We start from the raw sequence: 26,862 nt of genomic DNA, 5'->3' as shown, positions 1-26,862 counted from the left end.
CAAGGAATACTGTGACGGCTGATAACGATGGTTTTGTGTTATTTAGGCGCTCCGTGAGGTGATTATTTTATGGAATGACCCATTAGGTGGTTCCAAGAAAATGGACATTGTGCAGTATATGTGACTGAAATATCTTACAGCTGATGTGACATGTCTGCTGCCACAGGCTTATAGCATTTAGAGCTACCCACCTTTCATGAATGATTAATATTATCAAAAATGTGCGGAAATTGATGTTGCAGCATACACCTAAAGATTTATAAGCAAGTACCTATACCAAGAAGATACATATAGAAAAAAGTATTTTACGTATACTTTAATGTTAACTTAACTGACGATAATGCAGACAATAATCAAATAATTTAAAAAAGATGAATCATTATCATTTGAAGAAATCTTCAATTTTAAATGAAACTAAAATTTCAACAATCAAAATTGAAAACTGTGTGAATTGAAATGTTGTTGTTACATGAGTACGTTGACTATATACATGTACTTTAAAATAAAAGGCAGCTGATTACTCACACGCTATAGTAAGTGCACTCATAGAGACGACGATAATCAAAATTCATTACGTCCCTAATTTAGTTATTGCGAGCTTTATTTCGTGGGAACCAAGTCACCACGTGGATATTTAAGGAACGTCTGTTCCGCGACACGTGTTAGGTAAGCGCATAAACTAAACAAGAGGCCCAGAAGCCTTGACGGTCACCTTAGTTCAGTGGACCATAGACCAACAGCAAAAAGGCTACCGGAGTGACTCAGGTGACCTAAAAATGTTCACTGTATGGTTATATTGTCAACCCCTCCCCCTCAAATTAAAAAGCCTGAACCCCTGTCCGATGGCAAATCTATTTATAGAATGAGGGCTTAAAAAAGCTAATAAAAATGTAATTTGATAGACAAATCATATTTCAAAAACATATTCTGAAACCCAAGTATCTTATCATTAGTTCACATTAGATGAAAAAAATCCAACATTAATGTTATTGTTTTAAAATTGCTAAATAGACTCAGGACTTTACAGTCTTTTTGAATTGCAAAAACATGTGATATTTTCCTACGCCAAACTTCCGTCAAAAATATAGTTATTGTATGATAGTAAAAAAACAAGATATTCGGGCACTTACTGATTGAGAGGGGTCAAGACCACCCCAGGGCCCATAACCTACATACCATTTGATGGCCCTTAACACGTGGAACAAGAATACAGCTGTATATATGGTTAAGGGGTGGGGATCTTAACCATTTTCAAATTATTTGTGCACTTCCTGTTTGGGGGGGGGGGGTCAGGACCACCCCAGGGGCCCATGACCTACATACCATTTGATGCCTCTTAACACATGGAACAAGAATATATATGGTTTAGAGGTCAGGATTCTAACAGTTTCTGAGATAGATGGTCATTTCCAATTCCTGGGGTGGGGGGTGGGGATGACCCCAGGGGTCAGTTCTATAAACCCTGTAACAGTCAATATATGATTCTGAAAACAAATATTATTATCTTTTCCGTATTCAAGTTATAACCATTTACAATAGAGTCTAAGATTTTTCCCATACGGTTTCATGTTAGACCCCACAACCTTTTGACCCCCCAGAGAAGTGGTTTGCCAACCCCAAATGAGAAAAATCAAACTAGCGTGCACATTTAGATATGTAGGCCTATCGTATCCTAGAGTTTTGTACAATTCTGTTCAGCCATCTCTAAGAAACGGGGCGGACAAGTTCAGAGCGGGAAAGAAGAAAAAGAAGAAGAAACCGCACAAAAACAATAAGTCTCCATTTCGTTTGGGAAACTTAAATATGATATTTTAATTTTCTTTCATCTTGATTTAATGAACATTTAGTCAAATTTACTTTTGACATGTTGAAAACCAGAAAAGACCCCTTCCCTGACGTAAGGTGTATGTAATTCGTCTAAATAACGAATTGTAACGATACACTTAAAGACAGAACTACGACTCTTATTCTTGTTCGAAAGACTCGTAAGACACATTTTCTCATTTAAAACGACTTGGTAAATATGTATATCCTAATTACAATTAAGAATCTACATTTTACGACTTAATTAATATTTTTGTACGTACGACTTATTACGTCGATCGTACAAAGCATGACAGGTGAATCTAAAGGTTATGGTACTCAGGTGACTGTCAAGGCCTTTGGGCCTCTTGTTTTATTTTGTATCAGTGAAATCATCTAAAACTTTATATTTGGGGACAATGTCGAGAAATTTTAGTTATCATCGAAATGAGCTTTTCAGTGACTTATAAATGAGTAATAACCATTAATTAGTTGAAATCTTCCCGTAAAATTGAGTAGTGGCTATTAATTGGTTGGAATTACCGGTATGTACTCTATCAAAAATCCATACCTTAATGAGGGCTGCAAACAGTATTTCGTGTTTTCATTTATCAGAAAAAATAATAATTATATTAACCATAGAACAGTAGCCATTTAAACCCCATGTAAGTTATCTCCCTTATCGAAGAGTCTATGTACCTATATAAAAATAGATAATAATTTTTGTACATCTTTTTACGGCATCATGTTTATTGAAAGCCGAAAACATTCAACATTTTTTAATTAGTTAGTAGAAATAAGATTCTATCATTAAGACAGAATTCAATTTCACTGATACAAATAAATTTTTGTCATGTTCAAATCAAATCAATTAACAAAAGCAAATTTCATATCGTGAAGCAACATGTGCCGAACATTGTTAACTTTACAGCTGGGATAAATGGCTGATCGTGTAGATTGCACGTGTTTTGCACAATTACAAGACGAACAATGGTTCCAGTTATTAAGGAGATGTCAAAAAATACGAAAATATTTAATGCCATCTATGCAGGTTTGATACAATTAGCTGTTTGTGCCAAACGTAACTTCTCAGGCTCTTGCAATAGAGTACATTTCATTTTTCGGAATTCCGGTTGATCGTCGAAAAGGCGGGAAAATTAGCATAGCCTTTTTGTCCTTTAGAATGTCACCAAAAATTATAAAATAAAAATAAAAATGGATAAAAGATATTCAATAATTTCTGTATTGCGTTTGTCTCAAAAGGAAAGCCAAACAACAACAAAAAGGCGCTAAAAGGGTTCGCATTTCACTGGAAAGTCCCCGACCTACGGAACGTTTGATATAAGAACAGTCTACATGTTTTTAATGGTTTGAACCAAAAAAAAAAATTTTTCAGTGTACACAGTGCTACCAAGTGAGTTAATTTAGAGGCCCTGTAGCCAAGCATGAACCAACATATGTAAAAACCGAATCCTTTTTTTTTACAAAACAGAAAAGATACATACAAAATCTCAAAAATGGCATCAATCAATTAAGCTTATAAAAATCTTTAACACATCCTCTAAAAAAATCAAACTGAGAATATCCCAATGAAGATTAAAGCAAAAATCAATTTCATGTGAAAGTTGTTTGTTCTCTGCCTACATCCCGCTGTATCACTTTGATCTTTGATTATACCTACCATCAAGATACTTATCTTTAACGATTGCCTGACAGACTGAGAGAATCCTCATCATATCTACACATAGAATGGTATTAATAATTGATGTTTTTTGTGTGTGTTATCGAACCCTTATTAGATCTAGTTTAATGATGAGATACAGTCGCCAGGCGTCGTGTGTTTACATGCCAGTCAGTAGTCGAATTTCTTCACGAAGCATCAGTAGTAGTTTTCTTTAAATAACTTTACTTGTATTTTCGTGTTAAAATATGAAATAATATTGTGTAAGGAATAAAACGATCTCTTGAAAATTGAATCATGTTATCTGACAGCATCACATATAGAGCGTATAATAGAAGGTATCGATCGGTTTATTTGTACAAAGAATGTAGATTATGAAACTTAAAAAAAAAAATGACTAAAAATCTGAAAAAAAACTTAAGAACAAAAATGATAAAAAAATCTGAAAAAAACATGTTTTGAAATGTCTTGGCTTACATATATGTGTACTGTACAACGTTATTGTATTGACGGATAAAGTTTTAATAGTACATTTGAATTTACATTTAGATGTATGTGAAGGAATTTGTGTAGTACACTTTTGCATGGAAAAACTGTTTTCATTATGAGTGCCGGGAGTATATCTGTAAAACGTCAATTTTGTGTGCCTAAACGAGACACCTAGATATGGTATATGGAGACAATGCTTAGAATTATTTGTAAACTGCACTTGAAAGGTTTCATCAGCTTCGTCGAATAAATGGTTTTCTTAAGTCTACTCAAAAATTACAAATATGCTTTTGACAGCTGTTTAGAAAAAAGTGTTCTTCCTTTGCGCCGAGAGATAGAAAACATTGGAAGTGCACATGTAAGACGCTTCATTCTGTGAAAAAACATTTGTGCAACATGGGCAGTTTCTGCAAAAAAAAACAAGGCAGAGGAAAAAGGAGGATTGTTTAGAAGAAGAGGTTTTTGTTATAATCTCTTTGTACCATACGCCAACTTTGAAGAAGAACCAGTGTCGATCAACGTGATATTTATGACTTCGACAAAGGGTTTCTTGTTTTTCTCAAAGATTAACTCTAAAAAGGAGGTTCTATTAATTGTCTGCTAAAATAGCTTTTTTCATAAAATTTGAATCGTTTAAGTACAATGGTTTTTTTTTGTTGTTGTTGTAGTATCGACGTTCACGTTTCAATACATCAACTTTGAATTGTTTTCCAAAGTGAAGTTTCGCTTTGATTTAAAATAACTGTTTTGAGCATTGTTATATATGTAATACTACTTTTTGTTCAACTTAGGATAATTTTAACTTGCTTTTGTCTATTTTGGAAGAGAACAGTGAACAATAAAATTTTCTAGAAATGATCATTGAAGCTTGTTCTTTATATCTGTTTCAAAGCCTTTAACTTTTAACATTCACTATCATAAAAAAAAAAACGAACTTTCAGTTTTAATGTGTGTCTATTTCCCGATATGTCATATGACAAAACAATTTCTGTCCAATTCATCAGCTTAACAAAATGTCATGAGGAGCTTTTCAATTTATAGAAATGAACTCTCTATAAAAAAAAGAACGTCAGAGAGCTATATGTTATTGAAGGATTCAGCTGCGTAATTTTTTTTTAATTTGTAATAATTTGATTATCTGCGAAATCATGTTAGAAGATATCTCAAGTGGTTAAAAATCCGAAATCAACGAAGAAGTGGTACGGTGAACAGAAAACTCGACTGTTTATGAAATAGCACTGAACAGAGCGCGACCGGCCCTCATAAGCAAGAATAGAGACCCTCCTGGCTATCATCACCCTGTGTCTGTTCTAAAACTTTTTAATCCAGACGTTCAAACACTCTCTCTCCCTCCAGAAACAGAAATCATAACATTTTAACACGTTGTCGTTTGTTAACATTCTCATGCACAAGGAAGTTTGAGAATGCACACTTTGTCCAGGAATTACTTTTTTTTTTTTAAATATTTGCCACGTGTGAAAATAATGTTAAAAGTTAAAACCATTTTTGCTCTAAATTTATCAAATGTTGGTTATTTAAGTAAACACCATTTTTAACACTTATAAAAACTTTATTACCTAAGAAATTTGCATTTTTATGAACGACATTGAATGATTTTCAACATTATAGACGGGGATATATAATATGCAGCATTTAAATCCATCTCGTATATAAGAATATTGCAAATTTAATAGATCACGTGCGAGGGTTTCTATTACAATTTCAACCTTTATTTTCGATTGATTTGTGATTATTTGTGATTACGTTACTTCTCAAATATCCTTGTTTTCAATTTTACTATTCGGTCTTAAAAAATAAGAAAAAAAGGATTCTGTTTTTCATTCAACCACTAACCTCATACAACAAAAACATTTTTGTTCGATCTTCTTTTTAGTATAATGAGTGCAAAAACGACTTGAGTACAAAAGAATCCAGTTCTCTTGATCCTGTAGACAGAATTCATATCCGTTCATAACTCGGTATGAATTATTGAAGGCCCCGGATGATACCACATTTATTGTTCTCCCGCTTTATTGTGATTGAGCCCTTTGATGGTTCTACCACACTTAAGCAACGATATTTGAAAGAAATGCATTCGTATTGATTTCTATGCCAAAGACATTACAGTAATGTATGCACTTTTTCAGGCAAGTTAATTTATATATTGCGAATTGTACATATTCTGCAATACATGTAAAACTGTCTAATAAACTATAACGTTATATGATATGAGTTTAATTTGGCTCCCATAATTCGCCATTTTTTAAAATGTTACGGGTACAGTAAAATTTTATGTTATTTTTTAGAAGAGTTGATGTTAAATATATTTTTCACTTATTTATTTGATTTATTTGCACTCACAGGCAGAATATGACATCAGAAGTGACGCTATTTCTATAATTCAATCAAATCAGTCAAAAATTGACATTTTTCTTATCTTTTTATGAATGGGAAATATATAGCGCATGCTTAAACATGGACATTTTTTGTCACTTATTAGTATTGGCTAGATACATTGCTGATTAAAATATTTTGTTTGTTCAAGCAATCGCTCTATGTTTTCTGAAAGCAAAACTGCTTGAAAACAAGCTGTTTTATACTAAAATTGGCGGGAAAAGGTTGTCTTTACGATGTCATATTTCTAAATTGTGGGCAGTTGAGTCAAAATGAACATTATATAAAACATTAAATATATATCTGTACAAAGAAAAGATAGAATTACCGTAAAATGATGATGTTCATTTTAGGGGGCCATTTTAGGCCCATAAAATATACAGTCCTTTGACAGAAAAAACTTCATATGATGAGGGTTTGGGTTTGATCATGTGTGCTTTAGAAATATATATTTCTGCAAATAGCCTGCATATTGTAAATCAAGTTTTTACTGCAGTGAGTAGTTAAGGTGAGTAATTTGACCCTTTGAAATGTGAAAGTGTGTATAATATATTTTGGAATGTAACATTTTGAGTATTTCTACTTTTGTTCTCCCGAAAGTGATCAAGTAGCTCTGAAAAATTCAGTGCAGAGTGCGTTTATTGAGTATTTTGATGATGGTTTTCTTGTCTTAACTTTTTTTTTTTTTAAAAGTTTATGTATTATTTTTTTTCTAAATGCATATCTACAACGAACTTTTAAAACCTCTGTAAACATACCGGTATTCCTTAATAACTAATTATCAGCATTACCCATTTAAAAAATTGTATACTGGTCATTCTGAATAATAAATTGAGACTTAAGGGGAATTAATAACATGTTTAGATAAAAACACCACTTTGTGTCGCTTACAGACGGCATATGTCACCACATGACGTCATATTGCTTTGTATTACTCAACTAGCCATATGGACTCCAAAGACTATCATTATATGTGAATGCACACCACGTGTTTGCGGTTTGAAACAACTTCTTTGTAATTACGATAAGAGTGATGTACGATGCTGATACGACTCTGATAGGATCCTGACAAAGTTTTGGCAACTGCCAGTGTTCTTCTATCGATAGTCAATGGTGTTTGCAAGACACAGGCGGCTTACTCTGTTATATGAAAAATATTTGGGAAAAAACCTTGATCAATCAATCTCGGGGTTCTAAAAAAGAAAACTTTTGATGAAATTGCGCTGGAATAACGTTTCAGTGTATATCGTTTTCAGCTTAATACATGTATTGTAATCTCACTTGATAGGCCCAAATACAAAAACACACGTTATGTGGATAAGAGAAATAAAGATTGTGACAAACGGATGTGAACATTGGGATGGTTGCTTTCTTCTTGGACTCAAGACCACAGCATCAAAAGTGCATGTTTACATGCATTTATAACAGGGAAATCATCTTTGTTTAAAGATTCAAAATTGTTTGAGCCAGGAATGTTTAGTAATATTGGCGCCAAAGAGGAGAGAACATCCACAACGGCAAAGTTAAACATGTATAGCTGAAAATATACAATTTATTTGAAGTATTATTATAAAACTCATCCTGATGATATATTCATTCTTTGTTCAAACTGTCATCGAAAGTTGCTTAAAGAAATATACATAAAAAGTTCAAATGTCACCGACCGTTGATGGGTAAAATATTTCAGAGAGTCTTCGTTTAGACAACGGAAAATACGACGAACAAAACAAGCTCCCCGAAATTAACGTATGTGTTGCACGTAAAATTCGACACATGACATTTATATTCTAGTATATTCATTGTGCCAGGCCTGAAAAAAAAAATAAAAACAACTTGCAGCATTGAATTGATTTGGTGTGAAATTTACATAAGCACTTACATATAAACTACTACTGTCTTTCAATCTGAGCACAGCCGTATGCAGTGTTATCACTCTAAACTGAAAATATACGTATTTCTCAATGACTTAACCTGTAAAAAAGTTTCTATCATCTGATTACGATTGCAAAGTTTGTTGGTGTTTTTTTTTTGCATACAAAAACAGGGACGGGGGGGGGGGGGGGGGGGGGGGGCTCGAAGAATATACGAAAACACATAGAGCAATTCATATGGCTTCGTGAAGATAATATTAAATTATCGGTTTCTCATTGATATGTTCTTGGTACATGCATTCGTTATACCGGCCATTGACACATATCATTTTCATGGTTTAAGAACAATTCTTCAACTGATACATCAATTATATGTTAGAAGTAGTAGCAAGTCTCTTAAATGGTGGGTGGCTACAAATTTACAGAACCTAGAAATGTCCACTACAGAGTTTTGGGTTGCGTGTGGACAAGTCGTCTCTTGAAGATTTCGTGATCCTGCTGTACTGGAGCGTCATTTACCAATAACCACAATTCAAAATGTTACTCTAAACATACGGTTTTAGGAAATGGCTTGAGCATCGAAAATTAAGAAGAAAAAAATTGGTGCAACAGAAATGCCAGAATTGGCACAGAAGAAGATCGATACATATACATTACTATATTGCATTTTTAAAACAATAAAATCACAAAGGAACAAACAAAATATTGCGTGACTTATCTGTGTCAAAAAAGTTTAAACATTCTGCGTTGCAATTTTGAAAAGATTATTGCAGATACATTTTATTTGATGTTTTAACGAGTCATTGAAGTTGTTGGTTCGAGTGAGATCGCAACAATGAATATTACGAGAACTCAAACCTCAACAGTATGTATTTAACCAAAAAGTTTGCATAAATGAATGAACAAATGATTGACGGACGATTACAGCATTTTTATTCTTCAAAAACAAAGATATAATGTAACTAGAGACGAGCTCGTTGCAAGCAACGATTAGGTCTTCCGTCGTAGCTGCGTCATACTTGTGACGTAATATAAAAATTGATACCTGACCATGGTGCAATATTAGATGTATAAACACTGTGTAAAAGAAACAAAGTACATGTATATAAGCAAATACAGATCTTTAAAAGTTGTCTGAAGTTTGATTCGCCGCATGTTGTTTTTTTGCATGTGCATTTTATTTTGAGAAACTTATCGAATCATCATAATTGACTCAATATACACAGAATATGGACGACGATTATAATCACACAGTGGGTATGCCCGGTATGAACGTAAAAAGACCAAACATTTTACTCGCATTTTTTATCGAAAGCAAGGGCCAATGAATCTTTTAGAATGTATGCGGAGATCCTGGAAATTTTACAGGGGGTTCTGAAGAATAATTTTGTTTTTTGAGGGGGGGGGAGGGGGCATGCGCAGATAAGAAAAATTTTCCTGGGGTGGGGTTGAGTGTCTGACGGTTATTTGAGTTTGCCTGGGGATGTCCGAGGCATATTTTTGTAATTTTATATTGTACATGTAATGGAAAGAAATTTTACGGGGGTTGGGGTGGGGTCTGGAACCCTCACCCTACTCTTCTTGATTCGCGCATGGGGAAGGCCGATGCCGGTAATTTGACGGTAATTTTAACCATTTTTATTTAATTAATCATTTTCAAAATTATCGGAATTCCAATATTACCTTTAAACGCAGTTAAAACTTAAAATACGAACCATTTAGTCTTGGTGAGTATTCGGCCAACATGCGTCCGCGTACGAAAGAAATGGCAATATTCAAGAAATTTGGATGGACGATCTGGGTCCTAGGTCGTCCATCCGATTCTTTTTCAGACTAAGAGCTACAGAACTGCACTTAGAGAATATCAAACTGATTATGTTTATTTATTTTGTCTCAAAGAATCAGGTTTTTAAATAAAGTTTTATCTTAAAAAAAAAAGAAATCGGGCACTATTTTCAATGTTAGCATTTTACAATTTAAGGTCTAATCAAATTTTGAATGAAGTTTCAAAATACTACTCTTCGTTGTTTTATACGAAATATTCCGTGGAAAAAAGATTTACATCGCATATATATTATAGAACTAATTTCTTCTCTTTTTTTAATTACATCAAAATAAATCCAAGAAAAAATCTAAATATTTTTTTTCCTTTATATGTGTTAATGAAAACGTTGATCAGCAAGGGCCGGTTCTATGTCGTGCAAGCACCTACTTAATAGATTGTTACACGGATCTACCACGATGACAAATATCGAAAAGGCAATATTGTGGGTGAAGGATGAAAGTGTAGTTTGTTTTTTAGGTTTATTTTTGATAATTTATTTATCTGGATCAATTTGGTCTGTTGGTTTGTTTTGTTTATTGAAAAGGGGAATAAAGAAAATGAGTAATTTCCGATATGAAGTCAAGCATATATTTTCATATTATCATTGACTTAAAACATGTTGGAAAAAAGAAATATTGCATCAAGCAGTTAGTTATTATGCGCAGATTATGCATTCCTCTATGGTTTTCACAATTGCATGTATCAGTTACTACACGTATTTGCTTACGGAGAAATAAATCTCCAAAGAGATGATATAGTTATCAGTTAAGTTCCAGATTGTCTTCTGCACATGCAAGCACGTGTGTAATCCTGATTTAAAAATAGGTATAATGTCCGGGGAGGGGGGGGGGGGGGGTCATCGCAACAAAACTGTGTATAAGCGTACTAGAGTGTACATTGTTAATTAATAATTGATGTTGAATTGTTATTAACAAACAAAATCATAAATTTATAATAACAAACACTAAAATGCCAGGGAGTTCTGCTGGACGCGATTTCATTTGTCTTCAATTAATAGGGTGTAGGGATGCCCGCCTACTTAATACATATGCTCACGCGTCAACAGATTAAAAATGACTGTATTTTGGATTTATAAATCGCTCTAAAACATTCGATCTGATATATCGTTGTTAACAATTCAAAACTTTGAACGATTAAATTTGTTTTTATACCTAGTACCCCGACCCTCACGGGAAAATCCATTCAGATCAATGGAAATTTCATTTACAAGACTCCGCGCCAGAATCAGGATGTCTCATTCATTAATTTTTTCGTAGTTATAGTGGACGAGTCCAAAATAGGAATTTTGAGACACATCATACAATGTGAACATATGCAATGAATGCAGTTTACTTTGCGTCTATTTTCTTATTTTGAGAGTCCTTTTTATCATGTTTATCATGGCTTGAAAATGACGGAATGTTGTTATCTTTATGCAGGCACGTAGCATCCTTTTTGAAAGTGTGGGGGGGGGGGGCAGACTCATCCAAAAAATCTTGACAAGCAAAAAAAAAAAAAAAAAAAACTCCCAATTTCAATCCTAATTTCCTTATTTTTATATAAATTTTTTACATCCTTGATAATTCAATTTTTTATAAGCAAATTTTAAAAAAATTAGTTGCTGTGAGAAAAAGTGGGGGGGGGGGGGGGGACCCACAAGCTTGAATTAATAATTGCCTGAGGATGCATCTTTAATGTGTCAACATTTATATTCATAATTGATGAAAACGTTATATGGGATGTAATAAGCACAATGAGCAAGAGTGTTCAATTAAAAGGGCATTTCACATTGCACGTGTGTAATCCTGATTTAAAAATAGATTGCCATATTTGAAAGGTCAAAAAAAAAGAGGGAGGTGTCATCGCAAGATGATACACATTGTCTAAGTAGTACAATGTAAGTAATAGTTGGTGTTGGATTATCATCATTAACAAAGAATCATCAGTTTGGATTAATTAAAACAAATATAAATTCATATAATTGGAATATTTACTGGAGGGGCTACGTACAAGTAATTCGCCGAAGTGGGGTACGTGTGACCCGATTTTCGATCAATTGGGCGATTTCATTCATCTGGAAAAGGGTTTCACTCGCGTGTACAAATGTAAATGTACATCTAACAATTGCTAGTCAATTAAGTGTGTATGTTAATTCGATAGATTTCTTCTAAAACATTCAATCCAAAGTATAATATATGTAGTTATTAGTTGACACCCTCCCAGTGGATCTATGCCGATGGATCTATCTGAGATCTCAGCTGTTGCGTGAATGGTAAAGAAAGACTTCGCGCCATAATACGTCTCATTCATAATTTTGGCTCGCCGATTAGTGGGCGAGTCCAAGTTAGGCCAGAGCACATGATGTGTAGATGGTCTTACCCACTCTATTTTCTTAACTGGTCATATAATAAATAGAGATATCATGGATCTTTCACTTTTGTCGGAGCATGTAATAAATGGAACCAAAAAATAAAGTAATTCTAATTGAATTAAATTGAAGTTAAAATGTATATACCCCCTCCCACCTACGGATTAGGATTTTCAAAATCCCCCATTTTTTAAATTCCTTGTCCAGATTTTTTTTTGATGAAGCTGCCAACCTAAACCCCCCCCCCCCCCCCCCCCACACACACACACACTTTCAAATAACGATGCTACATGTACGTGTTTGAATATTCTTTTCCTTTATGGTTAGAAATAACAAAATGTCTTTGATTTTGCATCTAATATATAACAAATTCAATTTTCAATTTGGCTGTTTGAGATTATTCGATACGTGTACATTCCTAAAATGATTTAAAATAATGAAATGATTTAATTTCCAGTGATATACAGGTACATGCACTCGATCGAAGAAAAAGATTGAAATTGCTTCTAAACTCTGCACGTTCAGTTTAATAATTTATGATCCGCAGCGAAAATTAAATTTCATTTCTTATAAGATAGTCTAATTGATACATGCATGCTTCCATTGAATAAATTTGGGTAGTCAGGCAAACTTTTTGGAAAGCTATTGCTATGAACAATTTAGGATGGTACTCAATTTTTCCAGAAGGAGAGCTACATATATGCAGCTAAGGTAACTAATAATGCTTCCGATGAAATACTTTGTTTAGTAATGCAAGGTTTTAAGAGAGCAATACTTATTTGTTTAAAAAATAACACCCTAATACTTCGCATTTCATTCGCTATTTGTAGAACAAGCAGAACCAGTATCAGTTCGATCCCTATCGTATGTACATTGTTCGAATTTAATAGCCCTTGCATTGGATTGCTTTGCATGTACAAAATATCTTTTAAAAATTCAACACTGAAAGTGTTTATCTATATGGCTATTAATCTATATGTACATGTACACATAGCGTACACATGTGATTCAAAATACCCCAAACGGAAAAATTAACTTATTGAGTCTACATTTTATAGAATTTGCAAAAAATACATTGCGGGTCTGAATGTTTGTTAATGTGTCAATCTATCAATATACAGTTTGTTAATTATTTTCGATTGCTAAGGCTACATCGTTTTTGATGAACATTGAACAACATATTTACCATGCCATTATTTCCACGGAAGATAGCGAGTACAATTATAAAGCACAATTTATTTAATTATCTCTTTAATATTGTGTACTAGTATGTAATAAATTATTTATAAATTGCTGCCGAAGGTTGTTTGGTATTTTCGTTTGTAGATGCATTGCAAGTAAAAAACGTGAAACGCGGGGCAAGTCATAATTAATACATGTATCCCTAATAACCGTTACTTAAAAATAGCGGCTTTGGATTCAAATATTATCGTATACGAATATTAAGTTCACTTTTTAAAATCATCTCCACGATGATAATATAATATCCATCGGAAATCAGTATTTTGTTTTGCTTTAAAAGAAATGTTCTATCGGGAGCAATCCCGCGTTCGTTTAAATTGCCAGCGTACATTTGTCATGTCAGTAATACACATTGTGCTTTATATGACGGCCGTGTATACGTACTGTAGAAAAGTTGAGTTTAATTACCATGCATTCGAACCATTTAATTAACACATCTCCCAGTACTGAAACAATTCAAAATGTCTCTGTTACAGTAACACAGTGGGGCGTTAAACATGTGTACGTCCAGCTCTACAAGCATATGCACTGTCGTCAAGGCGACGGCCTAAATACAGCTAGCGACTCTTGTCTATCGATCGGATACCTGAGTCTCGTAATGCATCTAAATATAGAAAGGGGCACAGTTATGAAACAAACAACAAAAATAAGGTCAAAGACGTTCATCTTTATGAAATGAATAAGTACATATGAATAAAAACATTTGGGAATTTTATGTAGAATTATTTTTGCGCGCTGCATGTATCAGTTAGTGCATTACAAAAAGCCCTTTCATAACCTCCTAAACGTGCGCACCCCCACAAAAATGGACCGAACTGACAACAATTGTTTCTGCAAATACTGGCTATAAATTACGAAAACATTATCTTGAATACCACGGAAGGATTCAAAATTAATTTCTTTACAACTTTGCTTCAATAATGCATTAGAAATTTTTATTCCTTTACAAGTTATTGACAAGAAACTTTTGACGCATCTAACTCCTTAATTATAGGGGCCAGCCCCTTTTTCTGTATACCGAATGAAAGGTCTTGGTAAGACCAAGATCTTTTAAAATACATGTTATAACAAATTTTTATCAGGTAGGAAACTAACACGGAAAATACGCGAATTTTTTTGAATTTTTTTCTTGCCTTTGTTTCAACATCTATACCACCCCTTTTATTTGCATTTAAATAATAAATAAAATATATCTCGCACAAATTCAATGTATTAGCTTCCAAACCAGCCCATCTTTGAGACTCTGCCAGCCATCGTTATAGCTAAACCCCCCTGGACAAAAGAAGTCGTAAAATTTTACTAAAAGGGGAATAACTCAAAACCGAATGGGGATTTTCCTCAACTAAAATATGCAACGACAACATCACGCGGCATGTTATCAGTCCTGAAAATTTCAAAACAATCGGTGAACAAACGAGCGAGATATTAAGGATCAAAGTTGGCGTCTAGAAGAAAAAAAAAAATAATAAGAAATTTGAAATTTTTTCAGAATAATAGTAAGGTCTTCCGTTGGAAACGGAAGACCTTAACAAGTGTCAACATAAAAGCATCTTCAGAAAAAAGTAGCGAGTTTATCACGTGAGTTTTTTTTTTGGTATTAGTTCCCGTCAACGAAAATATCATCAAAAAGAATAATTCAATAATAATGTTTTACGATTTAAATACACGTATGGTTAAAAGAGAGAGAGAGAGAGAGAGAGAGAGAGAGAGAGAGAGAGAGAGAGAGAGAGAGAGAGAGTTGTTCTTCTGTTGATCCATTGGTCTCAGTATGGTTGATACGTGAAGTTCGTTGAAATTAATTTTAGACTTTGACAAGGAACACAAGATTCAACGCATTATGTATCACTATATAATTGTTATGTAATGCATTATATATAACAAGACATATCAGATAGACTATTTAATGATTTCAAATATCATTACTAATTTCTATTCGTTATAATAGATGCCTTTGTATATATTTTCCCACTTAAAAAAACCTTGTTAAAAGTTCTTTCACGAGTTCCATAGGATGCGCCCTAAAGCACAATCTCGAACATCGTTTATCAAATTTCCTCAACATCGAATACATGAATGATTTTATTTGAGGTCTGCCCGAAGGATATCGACTTCCATCTTACTTAATTTTTATCTATCCTTCAATGGATTTTAACAATGTAGTCACTGCCTTGAAAATGTTTCATGAGTGAAGTTACATATCCGGGGCTGTGCATGGAATAGCTTTGCGCATTAAAAGCAGGATAGCAATTAACGAAGTAGAAATGGATGTTCATTGTTCAGAATTCTGAAATAACTTAAAAGGAAATCAACCTATGAAGATCGATGTAGACTCTTTTTGATCTTGGACAAGAAACTGTGCGGTGTATTCAGATTTTTGTAGTTATTATAAAGGTTTTAAAATCCAATGGATTTAAGACCATGGCCTTTACAGGATACACATTTGATTACCATTCCAAGGACACTTGCATAGACAAAAAAGTATCCCTGCGCTAGAGAAAAATAGCTTTTGATGTGACATTGCAAAGAACACATAATCGAAATACAACCTGCAACGTTCTGATAATCAACTGCGTTCTCCTCTAAAATAATCCTACAAATTAATATAGGATGATGTCCTTTTCAGCGTCCAGATATGAGGCCAATAGCAAAATTTTACTCCACTCAATGATGTGACTTGTGCCTGATAAAATCTGATATAGATACCACTTTCGGAAGATGTGTACATTGAGTATAATTGTTATTGGCTCTCTTCCGACTTGACAGAGCCATCATTGGAGATTGAATATTAGCAAGCATGATAGATTTTCGGTTAGGTATCTAATGGAGGAGGATAAGTGTGATTTACATAATATATCTGAAAACCGACGGTATCATATATATTGTGTGTTTAAAGCTTTTCTTCCTAATTTCAGCGGACGCATTCTGTAGAGAAAAGGTGAGAATCTTTGCTCAAGAAAATCTTTGAAAGTGATAAAGGCAAAACTCTTGGCCGCTCGCACATGCGATTGGTTCAGCGTTTACCCGCGAATCGATAAATCTAGAGGTAATCCGCAAACAAGTGTATATTAGAAAGACTTGGATTGTGTTTGAATTATATAATTGTAAGTTTACTTACGGAATTTACTAAAAAGTAGTATATTCCTCGCGCCGTACTCTTGTTAAAAGCAACAGAAATTCAACAGCAGCAAATTGTTTGAGGCGTTCAGAAAAATACAATGGACGAGAGTTAGCGCACTCTGTACCCGCTTGTGGTAAAGGAAAACGGATTAGAATGTGAGAAATGTTCTAAGAGATCTACGATGTCCACACTGTAGTTCTCTGACTGACAAAATTAACTCTCTTCATTTTTTTCTCGGTTTACAAAATCTTTCACTAACTTATTGTGAGCGGAGATCAATCGAAACAAATCGGCATTGTGACAAGATCCTATAGTAGGAAAATCCGAAGGTAAGATATTACATAAAAATTCTCTTTATACGATTTTGATTTTTTTTATATATTCATTTCGCCCTAACTAATATTTTGGTTTAAATAAAGGATTACCAGTTTCTAGGAATAGTACCTGTTTGTGTTTTGCAGCTCTTAATAATGTGGTATTTTCACACATTGGTTGTTACTGACGATTTTCGAGCCAATAACATCCGACTTGTTAATATTATATTAAATGGAGATAACGAACACGAGATAATCGTGCTTTCATTTCTTCATGAGAGTGTACAAATACTTCGATATTGAATGCATCACGTGACCTTCTGCAGGGGAAAGAAGTAGATTGAATTGTGTTCATTACAAAGAGAGATATTATTTGCTTACTAGCTAGAATTCTCACCAAACACAAGCGGTGGGGACATTGTATTCCAAACAGAATCAAAATCTGAAGGTGGTTCTCACTCGAGTAGTTTGTTTTCTCGCCATGGGTTTGTTTGTATAGGGGTGATGCTCCGGTTAAGACTTGCGGAAACTAATAATGTTAAAAAAATGTCCTTTAGAAAAAAAGTTCTTTATCAAGAAAAGGCGCCTCACATATAATTATAAAAACAATGTCTCCGGGCTTCATTTTAAAGTTCCATCAGGTAGATTGTACTGTATTTATAGACATATATACAGATTAGATCTTTCAAAAAATATGGAATGATCTAAATTTACTGATTTATACAATATCCTAATAATGAGTAAAAAAATTGAAATGTATGCTGGTTTGTAAAATAATTCAGTACAATCATGTTTTCAATAATTCCATTTTATAATTGAAAAAGAAAAACCCATATCTACTCTACATTAATTCGCCAGAGATTTCTATATTAACGCTTTGGTTTATAGTTAAGAAACTGTGTTGTGGTGTGGTATCTCTCTTCAAAAGTACATGTATATTAATCATGGTTCATTTCATTTTATGAGAGAGAGAGAGAGAGAGAGAGAGAGAGAGAGAGAGAGAGAGATTACCTCATGACTGAGCTTAAATTGAGTAAAGCTTATAATGTAAAAATATTTGATTTCAATTGGAATGATTCCAAAATGTTTCAAGGGCTTGAAATTACATAATGGAGTCATGACTTTATACTGGTGTAGAACAGAGGTTCATCATTGATTTTATTTTAAATACAAATCTCACCTTTGTAATTAGACTTCGTGGGATGATGCAGCAGATTCGATAAATTTTGATTAGATTTTGAAAACACAATTAGTGTTTTCAAATGACAGTGATACCATAGTGTTAGAATAACACTCATGGTTTTTGTTCGTTTTTTTTCTCTAGAGTGCTTTGAAATACATGAACACCTACATGTACCACCTCTCTCCTTCTCTGATAACAATCGCGATGTGTAGCCCGGTGAATAAACTTTCTACAGAATATTTGTTATATCTCTTATTAAGAAAACGGATGCTGCCACCTTCCAAGCACTAACGGAGGGACAATTATATATCAGATATAATCCCAAAATGTTTATCCAGGTTCCTCAATCAATTATTGGATAATAATTCCACCTACGGAGTCTAATGGATAGAACGAACTCCAGAATGGACCTGCAAAGACGTCAAATTACCAGCTCCATAATGCGCCATATTCTTACCTAATACATTGACAGCTGCAAATCGGATCTTTGTAGTGTATTATCGAATCTATGTTCCCTTTTTATCGCCAAATTTTATTAGCCGTGTCTGTGATTACTTTCGGGAAGTCGATATCCTGTAATTTTTTCTTTTTAACTTTGCGCTTGAACAACGCAAAATCGTAAACAACGAGAAAATTACGGAAGACGTGATTTTCTTGCGAGATTACCGCTCCGCCAGAACAAAGTCCTTAAAACGCAGTCATTGCAGATAATGACTGCATATTCAATATTCACATTTTCAACTCTAGTTTCCATCAATTTGAGGGAAAAAAACCCTGCATATGATATCCTTTAGGACTAGTGATGTGGACTGAACTCATAATCTCATATCAAGTTTTAGTTTAAGGTTACATATATTTTAGTCAATAAGAAACCCCGCTTTTAATAGATTTCAATAAATCGACGAATGTAATGAGAAATTAAAAAATTCTGAATATTTATAGGATCACCAATTTTTCCTTTACCTAGGCTTTGTCAGATAAAGATTTGTTTCAAACGATTGAAAAATTAAAAAACAAATCAGATTGTTGTATTTCAGAACTCTTAAACCGAGGCACCAATACATGTATTTACCCTTGTTCACACAGCTGGAAAACGTGACCGGGAAGCAACTCAGATACGAATATAAGGGCTTTTTATATTGAATATTCATTACAAAACCAAGTTACACACACACACACATATAAATATATATATATATATATATATATATCTGACTAAATATGACATTTTCTTTGAATTAATACGATTTTCGTATCTTTTATTATCAATCACTCCATAAAATTTCCCAATCCCGTAAACCTCTCTTAAATGGACAAAAAGTGGATAAAGAAATAAAGAGGGTAGAGATTTTCTTTCGGAAAATAACAGTCATATGCCTCTCAAGTCTTGGAAAGCTAAGTAAACATGATATTTTATAAACTGTGTGTTCATGCACACTCACAGACGGTAGCCTTGTTCGCCCACTTAACTTAGGACTTGGAATGGTACTTGTTATCGGTCACTGTGTTTTGAATTTTGTCCACAGGATCATTAATCAGTTACATGTGGCAATGAAAACAATTTCATAAGCCAGCGGTGGTAGTTTCTGATTTATTCTCTATATAGACACATTGCATAATCATTCGACATACTTAAAGGTAAAGTGTAAATGGACCGACCTCTTCATCAGTCGCCGTAGCTGATCATCTTTTTGCCTTAATTTGCTTAACAATCAGTATTATGCCAACGCAATATATCATATTAGCAGATGAAAAACATTCAGGCTCGAAGAATGACAAATGCTCCGGAAAATGATGGAAAATGAGTGATTCAAAAGTGATGAATTTTCACAATATGTAAATAATATTTGATATTTCGATGTACGTGATTTTTTTTACCAAATCGAAATCAAAAGCTTTTTAAAAGGATTGCTTCGGTAGCAGAATTCTCTTGAAAATATTTTTAAAAAAAGGCTTTGAAGAAACTCTATACGCAGCAATTATTGCTTTCTACGCTTGCATTTTTTTCTATTTTTCCTGGTGGGAAGCAGCAATGACAATCTTCCTTATTAAAAAAAATTCGACAAAACTCAGTCTGAACTGCTCACTTTTCCTGGGCCTAAATTAAGTAAAATTGCCAATTAGGCAAAATTTAGACTCGTCTTGTTTCCCCTTTCTTTTCCTGATTTATAGGTTACCAGCGTTGACGCCTCAAGCAAAGCAAACCACAAAATACATCCTATTTCACAGTTCGCCCTCATGATCAGTTGAAATTGTGCTCAACTTTTGTGCGTGCTTATTACTTGATAAAAAGATGAGATTTAAGTAACAATTTTTTTGTTCTTTCTTTAATTAGACATTTTTCTTCTTTAATGTGCTGGTGCAAGATTAACCGCTAAATTGTTTTTATCAGGGAATCCACTCATTTCAAAACAATTAAGGTTGACTTATGCAGACTATGTGATGCCGCTTTTTTTTTTCAACCGATGATTTAGCAAGTAATTCCCTTTCTTTCAATGTTGTTTTTGTTGTTTGAAAGAAAAACTCATTTGAATTAAAAAAAAAAGGACAGAGATTTTAATTTGATGGCTGAAATGACCTTAATTCTTCTGTTTGGCAAACTGAATGAAAATGTGTAATTAATTAAGAACTTTCAAATGCATGTACCAAAGTAAAACGATAATGATTTTTTTTTTTTTTTACTTTAGAAATGTATTTTAACGTACGATAAGACATTAAAAGATTGGATTGGCGATGGCTCTGGTGTTTTTTTTTCTTCATTTTGTTTGAAATTTGCATTAAATATATGCTTTTGCTGGTCTGAGGAATTTTAATCATGGGATTACAGCATGAGCACTGCACGACAACGAAATGGAATTGTTTCCGGTTTGCTATTGATACCAGTAGTAATCCTTTCATATTTTGATTTCATCCTCTATCTATCATCAGCAATATTTGCTGGATTTCCTCTCAATATAATAGTTCTTTATTCCTTCGTGGGTTCAATACACTGCTCATTTGGTTTGGCTATACCGGAGATTTAATGCTAGTTAGGATATGCCTTTCACACCATCATCTCCAGATTTCCCGGAATTCTTTGCCTGCAAGAATTGTGCTATTATTTAACATGTTTGCATTATATGAAATCGATTTGTGATTTATCAACTCTTGGTTCCTAAGTAATATTATCTTCTGATTACTTATAGCACAAACTCATTCACCATATTATGGCTTATTCTTCTCTTAAGTGGAATTTTTTCACGTTAGACACAGCTTTTCTTTAAAATTTTGGATATTTTGATGGTATTAATTAAAAATCAAACATTCTATTATATGTACATAATCATGCGAATCTTATAAAATAACAGACACTAATTTTCTATGAAAGTTCACATGGTCCTTTGCTCACTACAGACATGTTGCGCCAACATTACAACTAAAATACATAATCAGAATATCCCTCCCTAAATTCGAACCATTGACAAAATATTCCCTCATTCTGTCGAGTATGCAACATCTCTTAAAGAAGTTAATGGACTGAACAAGAGCTTTTGAGACTTATGACGGTTTTATGAGACGATTTGTACTTTTTCTTTCCGTGAATGAAGTTAATTGATACACAACAAAGTGTCCCGTAGCATTACTTTCTTCCCAAAACAAGATCATTTTGTACCTTTAGTCACTTTCAACCTCTCCATTAGATCCTTGTTGATCTAATCGGTGCGGGTTTCAATAATTGATAGATTGTTTTCTGTACTTTAAAGACTTCAGTTTCTCTACATACTTGCACTTCACTCGAGGCTGTGAATAATAAAAACGTTTTTTTTTTGGTTTTAATTCCCTTTTCATTCAGTAGATTTGATTGAACAGCTTTCCAATGCCTTGAGGCGGATGCTGGAGAACAGAAGAGATCAGATGGCGTCTAAAGACACCAGTAATCGATATCTGGCGCCTTTAAATAAGTCTAAACCACATTCCTTTGCAACTGTCAGCGCTGGGCGACTCTTGACAAAAATAAATAAAAAAAACATGAAAAAAAACCAAGATTTTTCTTCACCTTCAAGTATTGTGGCTTTTTTTCTTCATTGAAGAAAGGAAAACATTGTTAATTGAAAACAAATACAATTTCTCAAAAGAACACCCCCTGTGGATTTAGATTATGGGGGTTTATTGGTATTTACTCAACTTCTCGGAGGTCATTACTTAAGGAGATTAAATTAAGGTCTGATGTGCCATTTATCAGGGTCTGGTCTCCTCAGTGCTACACAATTTAAGATATTGGACCAGTGTTCTGATTTCATTTGTTTCAAACCAATGAATATAATAAAAACTTACAACTCGAGAAGAGTAACTGTGATGGAAATGGCAGTGGAGATCCAAACGAATCATGCTGATGACCCTAAAAGTAAATCACAACGTCTGAACGAGCCGACTCTGATACCTTATTTCTTATTTAGATGTTCTATACTGTAGCCTCTGATGATATGAGTTCTATTATCTTCCATTTCATTTGATTAACCTTGTCGAGGCCACGAACGATTTATAATATAATTTTCCGCCAAATATCGGTTGTTTATAGATATCCTCTTGTTTTCATGTCTTTAAAAATAAAATTATGTTCATGTTATCAAAACTGAAATAAAGACAAGGTTATAAAAAAGAAATTTTCCTTAGGATTTGATAGTGCTAATAAAGGGATATATGTTATCCTCGAGAGCTCTATAGGGTTGATATACATCACTAAACGTTCGTATTCTCTTACACATTGAACATTCCCAAAAGACCTGCTCCGATTTCTGAAATCTTCATATGAGTCTCTAGATAATGTCAGTGACGTCTGCCTCCGATGTAGTGCTCATTAGATGACATTATTACACTCTGGGACTTCATATTTTCGTGCTTCTTAAAAAAAAGATAAAGATCGTTACCATTAAGGAATTCTTTGTTTTATTTTATCGTTCTTTAGTTAGGAAAAGGGGGAAGTAAAACAAAACGTTTAAGAAATACAGTGAAATAATAGTTAAAATCATCATCAGTTTTTTAAATGCAATATATTGAAATTGCCATTTTGTTTTCATGTCTTACATGTACTAAAAAGAAACAAACAGGCGACAGACCTCGCTGTTCATTGATTTTTGATCGATTGGTAGAAGATGTAAGCGATATTTTCGTAGCATGTTCCACTATTCTCATGTTGACTCTGTTTTTACTTGAGGTGGAACCTTATATTTATCGTTGAGTCCGACTTCCTGTCCTTTGATACCCGTGCTTCCATCAAAGACATTACGGCCATGCCATAATTATTTTCCTGCCCCATTAACTCTGTTTAGTTCCAGCGATTTTGGATTCTTTTCGTTTTGTTTTCGCCATCAATCATTCGGAGGTTGAGTAATAATTTGTCGTCTTTCCACACAAATACCATAATTACCGCCGTTTCCTGGCAAATCGAATTCAACTATTTTTATTTACATACACCGCTGTAAACTACTTTAGAAAACTATCGTGATTTGCGAAGGATAGTTCATTACATGAATCGGTGATTTTCCGGTTTTGAGGAACGGGCCAAATAACGGAAAACAGCGTGCGACATACCATTTTAAGACATCTTTAGTTTTATGTGCTAGGAAATAGATGTCTCAAGGCAATTTATCGGTTCTTCGTTATAAGTTTATGCTCAAGATAAGCTCATTATAACCTATTATGGCCAAATGACTGCTCCAAGCACGCCGATGCCTAGGCATTGTTCTCATGCATGCCATGAACAATCATCTTTAATAATAAATAAATATATATATTTAATGAAACCGGTAGAGTTTTGAATCGGCTTTCTGTTATTTTTTATTATATATATATATATATATATATATATATATATATATATATATATATATATATATATATATATATATATATATATATATATATATATATAATCTTAGTTAGGTTTTTCTTATTTGAAGACTAGGCAGTACCAAGCTCTCCTTATTTTATGGAACGTAACTAAAATATAGATGTACCTGGCCATATTCTTATATCTTAGAGATGCACAACTTTAAAGTATAAGAAGCAAGTTTTTGACGATATTTTTGGACCTTTTAACAATACCTTGTCATGCAACATGACCGACAAATGATACCTACATTTGGCTTTATTATGTTCATCCATGTTTAACTACTGCACATTCTGTTTACATGTCGGGTTTTTTGGCATATTTTGCGATTTATACATCGTTAGAAACCAGTCTTTTGAAAAAAATGTTAGAGGTGTTATAGGCAGTATGTATGCCTTATTCGCCCATCTTCTTTTATATTTCTATCTTTAGTCATTGCTTTCTTGCTGATAATCTTCACGATTGTGACAGTTATACGTAGTTCAAAACGGGCGTAGGGTGTACCCTAGCAATGCACTTACATTGTACATGTATTCAACAGTGCAATGAAATGGACGTGGGGAGAGAAATATCGTTTTTGTTGCAAAAACACCAACAACACTATTATGAATGGCATGTTTTCATGCTAACAAGTTGGTTATTTTCTATCGGAAGTACATTGTAATGATATCTGTATTTACAAACTCTGCCAGTCATTAGCTTGTATAGACCTGCGTGATATTTATTCGGAAATGAAAATTCTGATTTGATACCTCGTTAATTACATCACAAGGTCGTCTGAGGAAAGTATAGGATCAGACATACATGTAATTACCAGAACAAGGATGAACTCTTCAGTTAGACTACTAGAATACATACAGACTGCTGCTCATCTACGATGAATTGGAACTTATGGAAACAAAAGTATGTTTACAAAAATCAGAGAGAAAAAATTATAGCTGAATATAGTCAATCGTCTAATTACATGAAATGTATCCATCCAGTAGATGACGTCTTTACAATATTTGCCAAGTTTTGCAATGCCTTGTCAAATAAATGAAAAACTTACGTTCACATTAGTCAGATAACGCTTTAACTTCGAAGTCATGAGCATCGTTAGAATGTAGTAAATTCATTAAGTTCAGTAATGAATGCTGAAATACCGTGACACAAAAACTGATCTCCTAAATACGATTGAAAGATTTGGTTCAAGTGCTACTAAGAATGAAGGCGAATGCAAGTAAAGTTAGAAGATATACATTATGTACGCACACTTTAAAGGTCTGGAACACATTTTTGAAAGCACATAAAGTTTAGATGAAAGACTAATCTTGTTGCAGAGTTGGCAACTAAGATGACGTTTTGAAACCAAAAATCTTCGTGTGAGGTTAAAAAAAAGACTCTATACGTACTAAGCAGTTTAAAATATGCTAATGGGCTTTATTGTATTCTTATGATTAAACGAAGATGAAGAATTACTTATAGTTTTTGTGTTTGGTTTCATTTACAACCATATCCCTAATATCCAAGCGATTTCAAAATACGTACATGTTATTTTTATTTAAGAGGGTGGATTCTGAATTTAATAAAACATCACATTATCAAAGCTCGTCAAAATGCAGATTACCAATGTAATGTTATACTTTACCAATGTGAAAAAGATATGACAACCTTTCAAAAATACTGAAACTTGGATCTAATTGAAGTTTGATTAACAAAACGTGTCCAAAGCCTTAGTTACGCCTAACCGCATAACTGTAACGGACAATCAAAAGATTTATCATTTTAATCGCTTGCTTGCGTTTCTTTTGAAAATGTTCGAGATGGAACAGACTTCAGTAGACTTTTTGCATGGGTTTTGTAGGCTGTTTCTTTTCTTCACATTTCTACTTCCTTGGTGCATTTGAACCAACCCGGATATTAAAAAATTTCCGCCAAATGTTCAAGTAAGGTTTTAAATTTTTGTTTTTTATGTTTTTTTTGTTTGTTTGTTTTTTTTTTTTTTGCGAAGAAAAGTTCCCCACAATAATCAGGCGTTCAATTGTCATAATTGTTATGCAATACAACCTAGCTATTGTCATAATATCATGTTTAAAGTATCTCTGGACCCCTTGATCTCTTTTTCTAGATCAGCAAATTTAATACGAGCCCCAACATTCAGTTCTGAAAAAAATTATTTGGCAAAACGTGTAAAATGTCCTATTTATGGTCTTTATGAGATCTTACTCCAACCCCACCCCCCCCCCCCCCCCCCAACCCCCCAAAAAAAATTACTATGTAAAACCAAACCCTTCTCAATGGCATTTGTTTCGCGTTTTTTTTTTTCTTATTTCGTGATTCTTATTTCATGAAAAAAAATAAGGGGTTGTACATAAGAATTTAATATCATTTCATGAATTTGATCATGACCAACCAACCCTACAAATATGTAAGTTTTACATACACTATGCTTACGTTTACAAAACCGAATCTAACATGACCAGATAACAACCGATAAGTTAGTGTACCGATCGAATACTGCTTCGTCGGTTTCTCAAGCGTTGTGAATTTTTTTTTCACATATGTACATATTAGTTGCTCAAACAGTAAAGTTAGTTAGTCGACCGTTCCCGACACAAGCCGTTGGAGATGGCGCGGAAATCATGCTCTTAAACGTTTTAATACACATCTTAATAGGAATATATTCTAGGATACTGTAGGTAAGAAATGAAGGGAAAAAAGACGAA

General features: G+C 33.6%; 1 protein-coding gene across 2 annotated transcripts in view; it reads left to right on the top strand.

Annotated features, from left to right (window-relative positions):
- Positions 1-15,820: 15,820 nt before the first annotated feature.
- LOC105342138 (allatostatin-A receptor) overlaps positions 15,821-26,862 on the top strand; it is a 43,725-nt gene continuing 32,683 nt past the window's right edge. Inside the window, exon 1 of one of the 2 annotated variants that reach the window (XM_011449000.4) lies at positions 15,821-17,120. The gene's annotated coding sequence lies outside the window, so the exon portion shown is untranslated. The remainder of the gene's footprint in view (positions 17,121-26,862) is intronic. The other variant, XM_034456528.2, reaches the window with a different exon arrangement.

This window comes from Magallana gigas, chromosome 7, assembly GCF_963853765.1.
Source record: "Magallana gigas chromosome 7, xbMagGiga1.1, whole genome shotgun sequence".
Taxonomy (NCBI): domain Eukaryota; kingdom Metazoa; phylum Mollusca; class Bivalvia; order Ostreida; family Ostreidae; genus Magallana; species Magallana gigas.
This window is presented reverse-complemented; position numbering and strand designations above follow the sequence as displayed.